This window comes from Bison bison, unplaced genomic scaffold (genome assembly GCF_000754665.1).
Source record: "Bison bison bison isolate TAMUID 2011002044 unplaced genomic scaffold, Bison_UMD1.0 scf7180017864229, whole genome shotgun sequence".
NCBI classification, from domain to species: Eukaryota; Metazoa; Chordata; class Mammalia; order Artiodactyla; family Bovidae; genus Bison; species Bison bison.
In genome coordinates this window covers 1,171,429-1,184,179 of record NW_011494801.1, presented here as the reverse complement: position 1 = coordinate 1,184,179, position 12,751 = coordinate 1,171,429, and positions in this window count along the sequence as shown.

The window sequence follows — 12,751 nt, the reverse complement described above, 5'->3', positions numbered from 1 at the left end:
TTTACTGTGAGCTTCATTTAGACAGTCAAGCCTATAATGGTCATCTAGTCATCAAGGAATCACCTGCTGCCCCTGCAGTGGGGGCAGGACTGCTGATTCTTGGGAGAGAACAGGATGGTTCCCCGGAACATGCAGGAGAGCAGGATGCATCCAGTGGCCCAGCCCGGGGCTGTGCCTGGGGCAACACGGTGTCAGGATGGGCACGGCCTTCTGTGGGAGGTGATAGGAGAGCCCTGGGTGCAGGGCTCACAGCATGGAGTAACAGGGTGCAGGCGGGAGAACCAGAGAGAGGCCAGCCGAGGATCCAGGTGTCAGGAAGAGAGAGGGTGTTGGGGGTCATGAACAGCTGCCAGTGCCACAGCACAGAACCTGTCTATAAGGTATGGGGAAGGGACAAAAAAACATTTTGGGGGTCAGATTCTGCCCCCAAAAGTGACCCTGTCCCCAGCAGTATTTTGTCTTAACTGTAGTGGCTGTTTATAAGGCCCTAACTCAGTAAGCCTTCCCAGATGGCTCAGTGGGGATCTGCCCGCCAGCGCAGGAGACATTGGAAGATGCCGTGGAGAATAAGATGGCAGCCCACTCCATCCAGTGTTCTTGCCTGGGAAATCCCATGGCCAGAGGAGCCTGGTGCGCCGTAGTCCGTGGGGTCTCAAGAGTTGGATGTGACATAGCAACTAAAACAACTCATGAAGCCACCAATTAATACTGGGTAGATTTTCAAAGGACATTGAAATGCAAGGCCATGGCTATTAAAAGCCCCTGAGCATTTGGGATTCCGACAGGAGTGACGTGCCTCTCTGCCAGGCAACTCACAGAGGCATTCGGTCTGTACCCTGGCCTCAGAGGGGAATTGAGTTCCACCCACCAAGTATTAACTAGCACCTTCCTCTTCTGTACCTAGCACTTTGCAAGCTACCAAGAAGGCTAGAGAAGCATCATCACAGACTTAGGGACTTAAAATTTTGTCACTGGATTTCGTCCACACCATGTAAAGAACTCTGCATCATGCTAGTGTTGTGATCCACATGGGACCCTCAGGCAGAAGCAGGGATGAGTGGCCGCTGATGAAAGGGTGTAGACAGAGCTCACCAAGGTACAGAAGCTGTGGAAGAGTTTGTGGAAGGAAAAGATCTCTGAGGTGGAACAGAATGGCTGAAAACTCAACCCTAATTCTGTAACCTGGTCATGGGGCAAATTATACCATGTTGTTTTAGCTGCTCGTCCACTGACTGCAGTTCATAAAGACAAGTGACAGCTCTTTTTTGGCTGCTGCTGCTTCATCATCTTATTGGGCATCTTAAAAACTGAAGTTAGCTTCCCTCTGTTAGTCAACATGAATAAGCCTCAACCTCATACCTAGTTTTAAGGTCAGCTAAGTTTCATATAGGCTGTGTATGACCCATATGGCTGGCCTGAAAATAAGAATTTGACCTAATTCTGTCAAGATTTTGACTCAAGAAGTAGGAGGAAAGCTGGCTGTAAGCTATGGGTGCAGGAGCTTGCCCAGGGTGGCTGGGGTATAGGACTCACTGGACTTTGTGAAAGACAACTACACGGAGGCCAGTGGGAGAGGATGGGGTGGATGAACTGGCAGGACAAAGCACCAGATCAAGATGAGAGTGGCCCTAGTCGTCAGAGAAAAGGCTGCAGTAAGAGAACTCACATCCTTTCATGAGGAATTCGCTTGGCAGATAACCCTGGAGTGGGTTAGAACATAAGCTTTTCACAAAGAACCACAGGGAAACAGGTGGAAAACAGTGCTTATCCTCAGATCTGCATGTGACAAATGGGTTTTGCTTTCTGAAGTCCTTTTCATGCTTCTGAGCCTGCTGCTGTCTCTACCAAATAGCTGACTCATATTTAAATTGTTTTAAGAAAATAACTTTACAAACTGAAAAGCAAGGTATAAATATGAGACAGGGTGGACTGGGAAAGCGTGAGGCATTCTTTAACATAGGGGAGAAAAGAGCCAGTATTTGTCTTCCATTTGGGCTCCTTTCGGGGCAGCAAGCATACCTTGAGGCCATAGTGCGAGCTCTCTTTCAATCTCTGACTCCTCATTTAAGGGGATGCACAGATTCAGTTCATACACACTAGTTAAAGAGGACACCTCCCAAAGCTTGTTAACAGGCTGAAGTTCCCTCTCTCTGGGAAATTCATTTTGAGATTCCAATTTTCCTTTTTAGGCAGTCAACTAATTGCATTAAGACACTAAATGTTGGCTATAAGAAGCCAGAGGGAGCTAAGTTGTGACCCATCAGACAGGAGAAGGAGAGGCCAAATTCAGGATTACCGCCCTTCAGAGGACACCAGAGAATGAGTGTTCAGGACCCGGCAAGAAATGCTAGAGGCACGTGGCAGTTTAAACAATCAATTTGGAAGAAGTCAAGTTCAATGCCAGTTCTGAAGTCAAATACACAGTGAGAGGGGAGTTTTGAAGATTTCTCTCACAGGTCAATCAAGGGCTTGTGTGTTTGATCACACAAAGTCCTCAGGCCTGAAGGAGACCACTGCCTCCAGACTCAGGGTCCCGGAAAACCACTAGGGCCTGGGGAGGGAGCACGGTGGTGGCCACAGGGCCCCATGGAGCAGAAGGGGAAGTGTGCAAGAGGCGGGTGAGGGTGGGGGAGGAGCCAGCGTGCTTACAGGGACCCTGGGGCTCCTGAGAGCACCTGCTGGAAAAAAGAAGTTGGAAGGCTTAGGGGAGTAGTGTGGGAATACGTGAAGCATCCAGAATACCAACACGACAACTTCAGAGAAACTCAAACAATATGAAAACACTTGGAAAATGGTTTAATGATGTTTTACAACAGAAATGAACTGTACAGTTACAGTAAGTTTAATATATATAAAAAATTACAGCAGACAAATGCATCTACACAAAATCTACCATTTCATTCTGATTCACTGTCACCTACACAAGCTTTCCCAAGCCTATAGAGCCCCTGCAGGCAGCCTCAGGAAGGGGATCCTATAAAGGGCACTTTTAAAGAGACAGCACCGCTCATGTTCCCCACCACCTCCTCAGGCCTCAGGAGGTACCAGCTAATTCCCCCAAAAGTGAAGTTGCTTGTGTTTCGGGTTTTCAAAACCAAGAAAAAGTGTTTCCCAAGGGCCCAGATAATGAGGTCCTGAACTCCAAGTTATCAGTTGATTCTTATGAAATATTCCTATCAGAGGGGAAATGGCTAACTAGGTATGCTGGGACAGTGAGGCTATACGATAGCCACCCAGACTGTAGTTATCTAAGCAGAAATGTAGAAGGACTCCCAATAAACTACTTATGAATTGTCACTGCCTCATTAAAGTTGCTGGACAATTTTGGAAAAAAATCATTTACACCACATCTTAAGTTTCCACAAAAGAGAACTCAAACTCACATTTTAAAGTTAAGTACATAAAACAAAAAGTTTGGGGAGACCAAGGAGTCAATTTCCCCTTGTATTCCTCCCTTGACAACAGTGGAAAAACACCCCTGAATCAATATTAAAAAAAAAAAAAAGGCAAGAAAAGAGAAAGGTGGTAAAGTTAAGATATTTAAAGACAGAGAGAAAGAAAACAGCTTTAGAAAAACATGATCACTGTCTTCTTAAAACAAAATGGAATCCCAGTTGGGATTGGTAATCAGCAAATATTCAATCCAAATTGAACCCAGTGGAAGTTTATTACTGAATATTATGTACACTCAGAACTTTTTTGTTTTCTTTTTTATTATGAACACCTAGGCAGTGAAAACTGTTATGTTAATACATACAGAGACACACCCCAAACATACAAAAATACTATTATTCAAACTACTAAGAATAGGACAGTTATTTTCATGCTATGACTTTAAGAGCATTACACTGAAACAAGAAATGACTTTTTTTTTTAATATCCCAGAAATATACCAAAATATACATCTAAGCTTTGGAATTACTGAGGTTAGACTAATGCAAGTGCTGGGTAATCGTACTTAATACACAAGTCTAAGGTTCTGCAGGAAAGAAATTATCTTTGGTATCTGCATCAGGCTAATATTATTAACATTTGGATTTTGCTTTGGGATAGAGCTTGTATGACCCTAAAACCAAATCCCCCCCTTCCCCAATCAACTGAGATTAAAAAGATCCATGTAAAAAGTTCCTTCATTTGCAACCCCCCACCCCCCAAGTTAAAAAGTCACAGGCATCTACCTAGCACAAAAGGTTGTGAAATACACTGCATAGTCGCACAGTGGTGCTGCAAAAGGAAACAAGTTACAATGAGGAGAAATGGAAAGCTCGATAATCGTTCTGCATGTTTTCTCACAAACAGGACAGCCACTTCCAAGCAGTTCCAGTAAAGGAAAAGAGAGAAAAGGCTCAGAAGGGCAACTTGGCGTGTATTCACCCGCCAGCACCGCCCCAGAGGTTAAAGCACCCAGCAGAGCAGCCAATCCTGCACCAGTGTCTTCAATTTCCCCCACTCTGTGGAGTCCATGGGTGCCCAGCAGCACCCCAACCATCCTAGTCCCTCTGCTAAACCCCCGTGGTGACCACGACTGTTGTAGGGGTGGATCACCGTGCTAACTATAGGGTGTGTTATCATGGTGATGGGCTTCAGTCCACTGTTTTGGAAAATCTGAAATGCCAATTTATTCCATGGCATGTTCACAAGCTGGCAAGAGTCAAGGCTACTGAGCATCTGCCTCTGTAAACCTGGAACGTGGAAAACAGACCCCCTGCCCTTCCAATACCGTCAGAGGCCCCACCTCCCCGCCCCGGCCCCCTCCTCTTAAATGCCAGGACGCCACAGACTGGATTGATGCTGAAGACTTCCCTTTTCTTTGGTTTTTTTGTTTGTTTTGAGTTTATACAATCATTAGAAAATCTTTGGTTTTGGCTGGAAATTTTAAAAATGAAGCAAAACAACACAAAGAAACCACCCTCCCCTGGCTTATAGCAGCAGTAGTAAGACCTGGCAAAGCTTTTTTTTTTTCAACATCGGGGGTGGGAATTGAAGGTTGGGAACTACATTCAAAGAAAAGGTGAAGGGCTGGAGATGCAGCTTCTAGACAGCCCAATGGATATAAGATTGTCAAATAATAATAATAATATTAATAATAATAAAAACTTAAATATTTGGATTTTTTTTGGTCATGTCAAAGGAAAAAAGTGAAATGTATATGCAGCAGTCAGGTTAAAGGAGCCTTTGGTGTGTCTTCCCTTCCACCCAAAGTCCTGAAAATAAGCAGAACCCTGAGGCCTCACAGGGGAAGGGGATGACCTCTCCCTACCAGGGAGAAGGCGAGTACAGGAGGTGATGTGTGGCCAGCAGTCAGAGATGTGGTGGGGCTGGGGGTGTGGGGAGGGCTGGCCAGCCCCTAAGGGCAGGGTGGCGGGGAACAGATGTTAAAGAGTCCTGGGAAGACCCCTTGCAACAAAAAGAAAGAGACGATTGCAATTTGCCCTCAGCTTGCAGTAGCTTTTAAAGCAGCAACGTTCAGAGGCTTTGGGAAGTCCCACCCTAGGCTACAGGTCCCATGATGCTATAGGCCAGAGTTCAACATTACTCAGAAGAGGGAGGGCAGACTTGGCAACTCTGTAGGGTTAGAGAAAGTTAAAGCATGTTACTCAGTCACGAGTTAGAAATGAGGTATACAATAGCTCCTGGATTTGTGGTGGGCAGAAACCCCCCACACTTACTCACCTCGTTTCTGCTATCACCACAGCTGCAGGGACTGAACTACAGTCTAATGTAGGGGAGGGCATTTCCTTGGAATGAAACCTCCTGTGGACTGAGCAATGCACACAGGCCCCCTCAAGCAAAGGTAAGAAGCTGGAAGAAGTCGGTCTCTCCCTTTTACCCGCACTCAGGGGAGACACACTATTTATGCTCTCAAAAGCCAATGTTACAACAAAGTGTTAGGCTCTCTCCTTCTCCCACTCTGAACTGTTTGCAGTTTTAAACACAACCAGGCTGGTCCACTCTCCTCTCAGAAAGTCTACGCCTTACGGAGAACGTGTAGGATCAGAACCAAAGACGTTCTGATTGTAGGCACCTCCAGCTGCCTACAACCACAGCCTTTCCTAACAGGACTGTCATTCTGCTTCTCAAAGTGCTTTCCCTTCCTGTGCTATTGTTCAGACTTAGAGACCCTTTGGGACCAGGTAGGAGCACAGAGTCTTCTCTCCCCTTGGCTCTGCCCTTTTCAATTCAAAGGAGATCCCAATTTTAAAGAAGTGTTTGGATGTCTTATCCTGGAAACAACACTGTACCCAACTGTCTGCCTGCAGACTTCTTATATCACGCGAGAGAGCTCAATGTCACTGCCAAGTCACGAAAGAAGCCTTAAGCTGCTTTTGTGAGGTTGTGGCTGGCTCAAAACAATGATGAACAAGTAAACAAACCAAGCTCGGGGGAACTTTGCATCACACTTCAATGTTTTGCTTGCTTTTTTTTATAGAAAATTAGTTTTGGGGTCTGAACCTTCTGACAGTGTCCTGGGTTTGAACTAGAAGGTGACCCTGGGTGGCGCGGTCCTGTACAGAATGGGCTGATTCAGGGTCAGAAAGGATCATTACGGGACCGGCCCTGCCCTGCCCACCCTCGGAGCTTCGCTTCCTCGACAGCGGAGGTCTGTCACGTATGGTCTGTCTTCCCACAACTGTTTCAAGTGATGTTATCTTTAATAGTCCTGTTACCTGCTTCCTGACCTATCTAGTACTTTGAAAAGTCACATAATATTAATATCACTTTTATATAATGCCAGAATAGGATTACTGGTAAAGCTGTCATAAAGTTCTGCAACCTGATCATTTTTTGATAGAATATGAAGAACAATAAATTTCTTTTCCCTCTCCCATTTTCTGTGTCTTATCAATAGTAAACCAAAACAATGAATTACTCAAGTCTCCAGAGCCCATACGTAGAAACATTCTGTAACAATACAGCTCTACGGAAGAATAAAAGAAGGTCTTTCGGGTCTTCATGTACTCTTGCTCTTAAAAATGCTTATTCTTTACGAGTGACAGAACAACTAAATAGCATCTGAACTCACACTGGTGGTACTTGTTCTCACTGTAAGTGTTGGACAAAGGGAAATAAAAGACTCCTACTCCTATCTTTTGCCACACTCTCTCTAAATTTCCCAGCAATTCCAAGAATATCACTGCCACACTGAGCAACTCTATGCATCTTTACAGAACCAGCAGAGTGAAACTAAATAAATCTCTTTCCCAAAGCTAGGACGACCAACAAGACTTCCTTCAAAAGTGGAGATTATAGAGGCGGAAGAAGAGAGGGGAGAGGAAAAGTAGAGAGACAAATGTAAAGCTTTTTCCAAATTTCAGCTTTTTCTCCTTATTTCTGCTGCTTGTGTGGAAAACATAAGAATAAACAATGCAGTGTCTTTGGTATCCAAACGGAACCCCACTTAGGTTCTGTGAGAAGGGTCACCTACTGAAAAATAGCCTTTCTGGACACAGAGTCTATATCTGAACTTGGGAAGCCAAGAAAGTCTGTCCCACAGTCTGGCCAGAAAGGGCTCTTAACTGTTCCTAAACCACATCATTTCTCATTCAAGGCAGCCCACCAAGAACAATACTTTCGGCAGTCTCACTAACCGGTCTCTAAAGGTCACACCATCACACGTGTCGGGTGAGCTGGTTGGCTTTCAACTTCTTGATCTGGTTTTCTTCTGTTTGCATTTTTGGTCAAGACAGAATTCGCCTTTATATGAGAAAAGGAAGTGAGGTTTTAAACTGCTGTGCTACCTGCACAACATTCAATAATGTGACAGAGGGTGACAAAAAAATGTTTTACTTTAATTTCCTAAGATGCATCAACCACTCATTTCTCTTTTCCTCTCCAAATTAAAGGGTGTTGTCTAATTCTGTCTCTATTTCTCAACTACATACCCCAACATTCACACATTAATCCTTCTCTTAAGCTCTTGCTACATGAGAGGTAATGAATCATCAGAAGAGCCTGGCAGGGTCTGGGGGGCCCAGGCAGCCATAGGAAGGGATGGAAATGCCTCGAGGACCCTGAACTGGATAACGAATGTGTAACCTGCAAGCCACCACACACTGCACTGCAGCCCAGACCTTAGAGAGGCCAAACCCCAAACCCAAACACAGGGATGATCAAGTTTCCTTTGGCAAGACAGAGATAAGGAAACACACACACACACACACACACACGCAATGCAATGTTTTCCTTCTAACATAATCACCTTCTTCTCTTCCCCCCACCCCTCCCTAACCCTATAAACTGTAACCTATAAACAGGATCCCAAATACATATAGCATCAGTCATGTTTATCAATCATAATAAACATTAGTTCCACTAAATGCTACAGCTAGAATTATTTCCACTATTTATAAAGTTTTTCCTTTTTATTTATTTGGTTTTTAGTTTAAACCAGCTCTGTAACAATGCTAAGCTATGCTGAGGTATTTTATGAAGGTGCCAGAAGCTAGCTGTTACCCACCAGCATTATCCTCACGGATTAAGGTATCACCATTCAAAGTGAAAAGGAAGAGAGGAAAGGAGATCCAGATTACAGAATAACATAAAATCCACGAATGTTTACTGCTTTAAGCAAAGGCTGAGGGTAGAAGAGCCTACACATGGAACTGCTTCATGAATAAGGATGTTCAGAAGAAAGCAACTTCACAAATCATATGGAAATCTGGGTATAAACTGGAAAACTGAGAAAAGACATATTCCCTGCCCTCTGGCTGGATCCGTTCAAATATCTTACTGAAAATTTCAGGGGTGTCCCATTTAAGTTCTTTAGATTAAGAAAAGTATATGGTAGAACAGGATTAGTATTAGTTTTTAATGGTGAAAGCAGTTTATTTATCCTATTTTTGTCCAAGTTCATATTTGTACTGTGTGCATAGATGGCCAGGGCTGCAATTAAACTAAATGCTTTTCACACACACATACAAAAAGGAACTCGCAATGGTTATGATCAACTGAATTCATCAATTCTTGCCCATTTGAGTCAGCTCCCTGTCCATTCTCTCTCGTTTCTTCCTATTGTAATGATTTCACTTTTCTCTTGGTAAAAGTTTTGTGAGGGTGATATGGTTTGGGAACAACTTTAGACTATGAACTACAAAGAGTTTATTTTGTAAGCCAAGTGTTTATTATATACTAATTGCAATGTTTACTATCAGGATCTACAACTTTAAAAATCTACATTAATTTCCTGTATTTGCAAACGTATCCAGCTTTCCCAGCAATTTAAATAGAAAATTTAACGTTAAAGATTGGGCTGAATTTAAATATTGTGTCAAGCAAGTATCTGTGCTTCTGCATAATATATAGACACGGTTCTCTCCCACCTTCTCTCCCACCAAATAAATGAGGGGTAATAGAACAAAATAACGTAAGAGAGAGGTATATGTGCTTTTCTTCCCAACGATGGATGAACTGTGTAGAATAAATTGGCAAGATAATCTCACTAAAAATCTTTTAATTAATCTTATTTTCCCTTTTAGAAAATGCTAATTTCTAATAATGCTACCATGAAGTACAAATCAGTATGGCCCTAAACAAAATCAAAGTTGGATGCCTTTGGTTCCATTTCTCTAGTAATAAGTTGGGCAAACTGGGATGGTATTGATCTTTCTTAACAAATAAATAAAAGAAAGTGTGTTTTATATCAAGTCATAAATGGATAGGAACAATTTTTTTTAATTCTAAAAGACTGCCTATATAACTTCAGAAACATTTAAACTAACATAGCACTCAACATATTTCTTAACTCAAGAACAATAATATTGTTCTTCTGAGAAGCCCTTTTCTAGGTCTTTCTCCTCTGTCCTTTAGATTTATACAGGGTACAAAGAAAGTTTATAACCAAACTGCCCTGCCTGTGATAAACAGGATTGAGGCAATTACATTCATCACTCCCCAGGCAGGGCCCATTACCATGGGCAAATATAGTATCATTATAAATGCATTTGGAATTAGTCTTTGGCTTAATATGTGTTAACCAAATTCAGGAATAAAATAAAACCTGGATAAAGATTAAGGGGAAAACAAAGAAGGACCACAATGAACTGTGATGACCTACCTGGTCTTTTCTCCTAGAAGCGCAGAAACTCTACCAAACATTTCTTTTTGGCCAAATGGACTCCTTAATTTCCAGACTCTCCCATATAAGGTGGCTAAAAGTTAAGTCTGAGTACCTTAGCTTAGGAGATTCAAAGCATTTCTTGAGATGATAAAAAAGATGATACAAAGTAAAAAAGGACTAAAGGCTGAGGCATCAAGCAATATGGTCAGCAGACAATCTAGGGATGATGACGGGGATTCAATTTTAAGTTAAACACCCATCAACAAGCTGTTTTAGTGTTTCATGTATACATTTCACAACTTGTTTCTTAAATAAGAGAATAAAAGAAAAATTCTAAGAGTTACCTTTGTCTAAAGGATATATTTCTTCTTTCGAACACAGGTTTTTATGCTGGTTTTAAGTTTATCCTCACAAAGTGATCCACACTCATACCCACACAAAGGCAGAATCCCTTTATCCCAAACTGATTAGAGACTACAGACAGGGCAGGGAATAGAAGACCATTGTACTGACACTTAAAGCTTAGTATCTTTTTCTTAATATGAAAGTCTATTGGTGATCTTATTTCAGAGAGGGAGTATATCTGAGCCACACGGGGAAACAAACACACACGGCCTTTCCTTGCTCCTCCTCTTAATCCACTGGGCTTGAGTCCCTTGGGACTCAACACTTCCTTTGGTAGCGATTTGGGAAATGAATGCTACAACCTCTAACCCAGTCTGGTGGGTATCAGCATTTTCCTCCCTGAATCCTTCCTCCTAACCTACCACTCCCAAGGGAGGGGCCATCCCTATGGGCAGCTACAGTATAACTGACAGCCCTAAAATCATCTGCACAGACTAAAATTAGAGACATCAACTCAGGAAAAGGTTAAATTCAACTACATCAGAGAAACAGAGGGATGAAGAGGAGAACAATTAGTAACTGACACTGCCATTCTATTTACACACCAAACTAAATAAACTACTTAAAAAATCAAGTTAATGTCTGCCCAGAGGATATTACAATTTACCAACATAAAAGATTAAAACAAGCAGCAACTTTTATATAAAATTAATAAAGACAAATGAAAAAAAGAAATTGTCAGTAGCATCTATCTCCTCAATGTGTCTGAACTGCACGATATAAACTAGTCCATTAGTACAGCAGCTTGCTAAAAATTGACTTTGGTTCAAGCTTAGTTAAAAAAAAAACAACATTAAAAAAACATACCACACATAATAACGGTGGATGGACATTTGTTATCGTTTCCCTGCTTGCAGTTCACTGATTTTAGAGGGATTTTAGGAAGGTGAAGGGTACTTTGTGAAATAAAATGGGAAGACAAAAGAAACAGAAGAAAAATTAACAAGGGAACTAAAACGTTTCTGGCCTTTTAATATTAATATGCCTGTCTCCAACTTGAATGATCACAAACAAAAACACACACTGTGTCTGTATCACTGCCTTTCCCAACACTGAGACAAATACACAGAATTCAAGCTCCCTCGTGGACACAAGCAGAGCAAGAAGAAGAAAAATCACCTGTAAGCTCTCTCTCAGCCCCAAGCTTGGAAGGGGAAAAAAGTGCAGTCATGGAACCACTGGAGATGTACACAAGCACCCACAGATGCCAGGCGGGAACCTTTAATTCCAATAAGAAGGGAGCTCAAATGAGCTGCATTGCAGCGATCCAGTCTTTGGGAATTTTTTTGGATACAGATACTATAATAACAGAACACTGACAAAAAGGGAAATCCAATCTCCAGGTTACCCTTCCTGGAGAAGGGAAACCTTCATTCCTATTCATCTCCTTCCAAAAACATTTCCTTTTCATGAGCTCATTGACATCGTCTAGAAACACCCTGAAAACAATTATAGAAGCTAACTGCCTTCTACAATGAATAAAGAGATGTGTATTGCCATTTAGACCTACCTAGCAGGAGCATCACTAACAAACCAAGAAGACATGTGAGGTGTGTACAAAGTTCCTGCTCAAAGTCTTTCAAAGGTTCAACAGATCCCATATCTGGCTAATTAGTGCCTTCTCCAGTCAGAGAACCAAGGAGAGTATCAGGGTTAGAGGAACCGATAAGCCATCTACTGAAAAGGAAGTCTGTGGCTGGAGGAAAACGTGGTAACCTCACACTCTTCTCATCACACCTCTTTGGGTGATCCAAACCAATGAAAAACAGTCTAGTAGAGTTCCTTCAATAAACAAAAGAAGGGAAAAGGTTCCCAGTTTCATTTTCTTCTTTGCCAAGTAAGTTAAAGGAAGTTTGGATGAAAAACTTCCACAAAGTGGAAAAAACAAACAAACACACCGACAGTAGGAGCATTTCAGGAGATAAGAAATCAGGAGAACCACCAAGTCAGGTGTCTGCAGTAGTCTTTGCTCTTTGGAACCAAATCCTGCCCTGCAACATGCACAGCCGTTTCCATTCAAAGTAGCAGAAAGCAGCACTGTTGCACCACAGGATCTGGGCCTCAGGTCAATGATCTGGGGTGAGTGAGAGCTACAGTTCAGCAGGAATTCCTTCCTACACAAAAGTGCTCCAAAGGCACCACCTGATGCGGGGGAGGGGGCGTGTGTGGAGTGGGAGTGTTTGCACACACTGCCTTCAGCTTCTGCACCAAGCCTCTTGCATAAGTGGCAAAAGAAAATAATTTTCTAGCACCTCTGTAAGAGTCATCAAGGATAAGGAAACCGGCCAG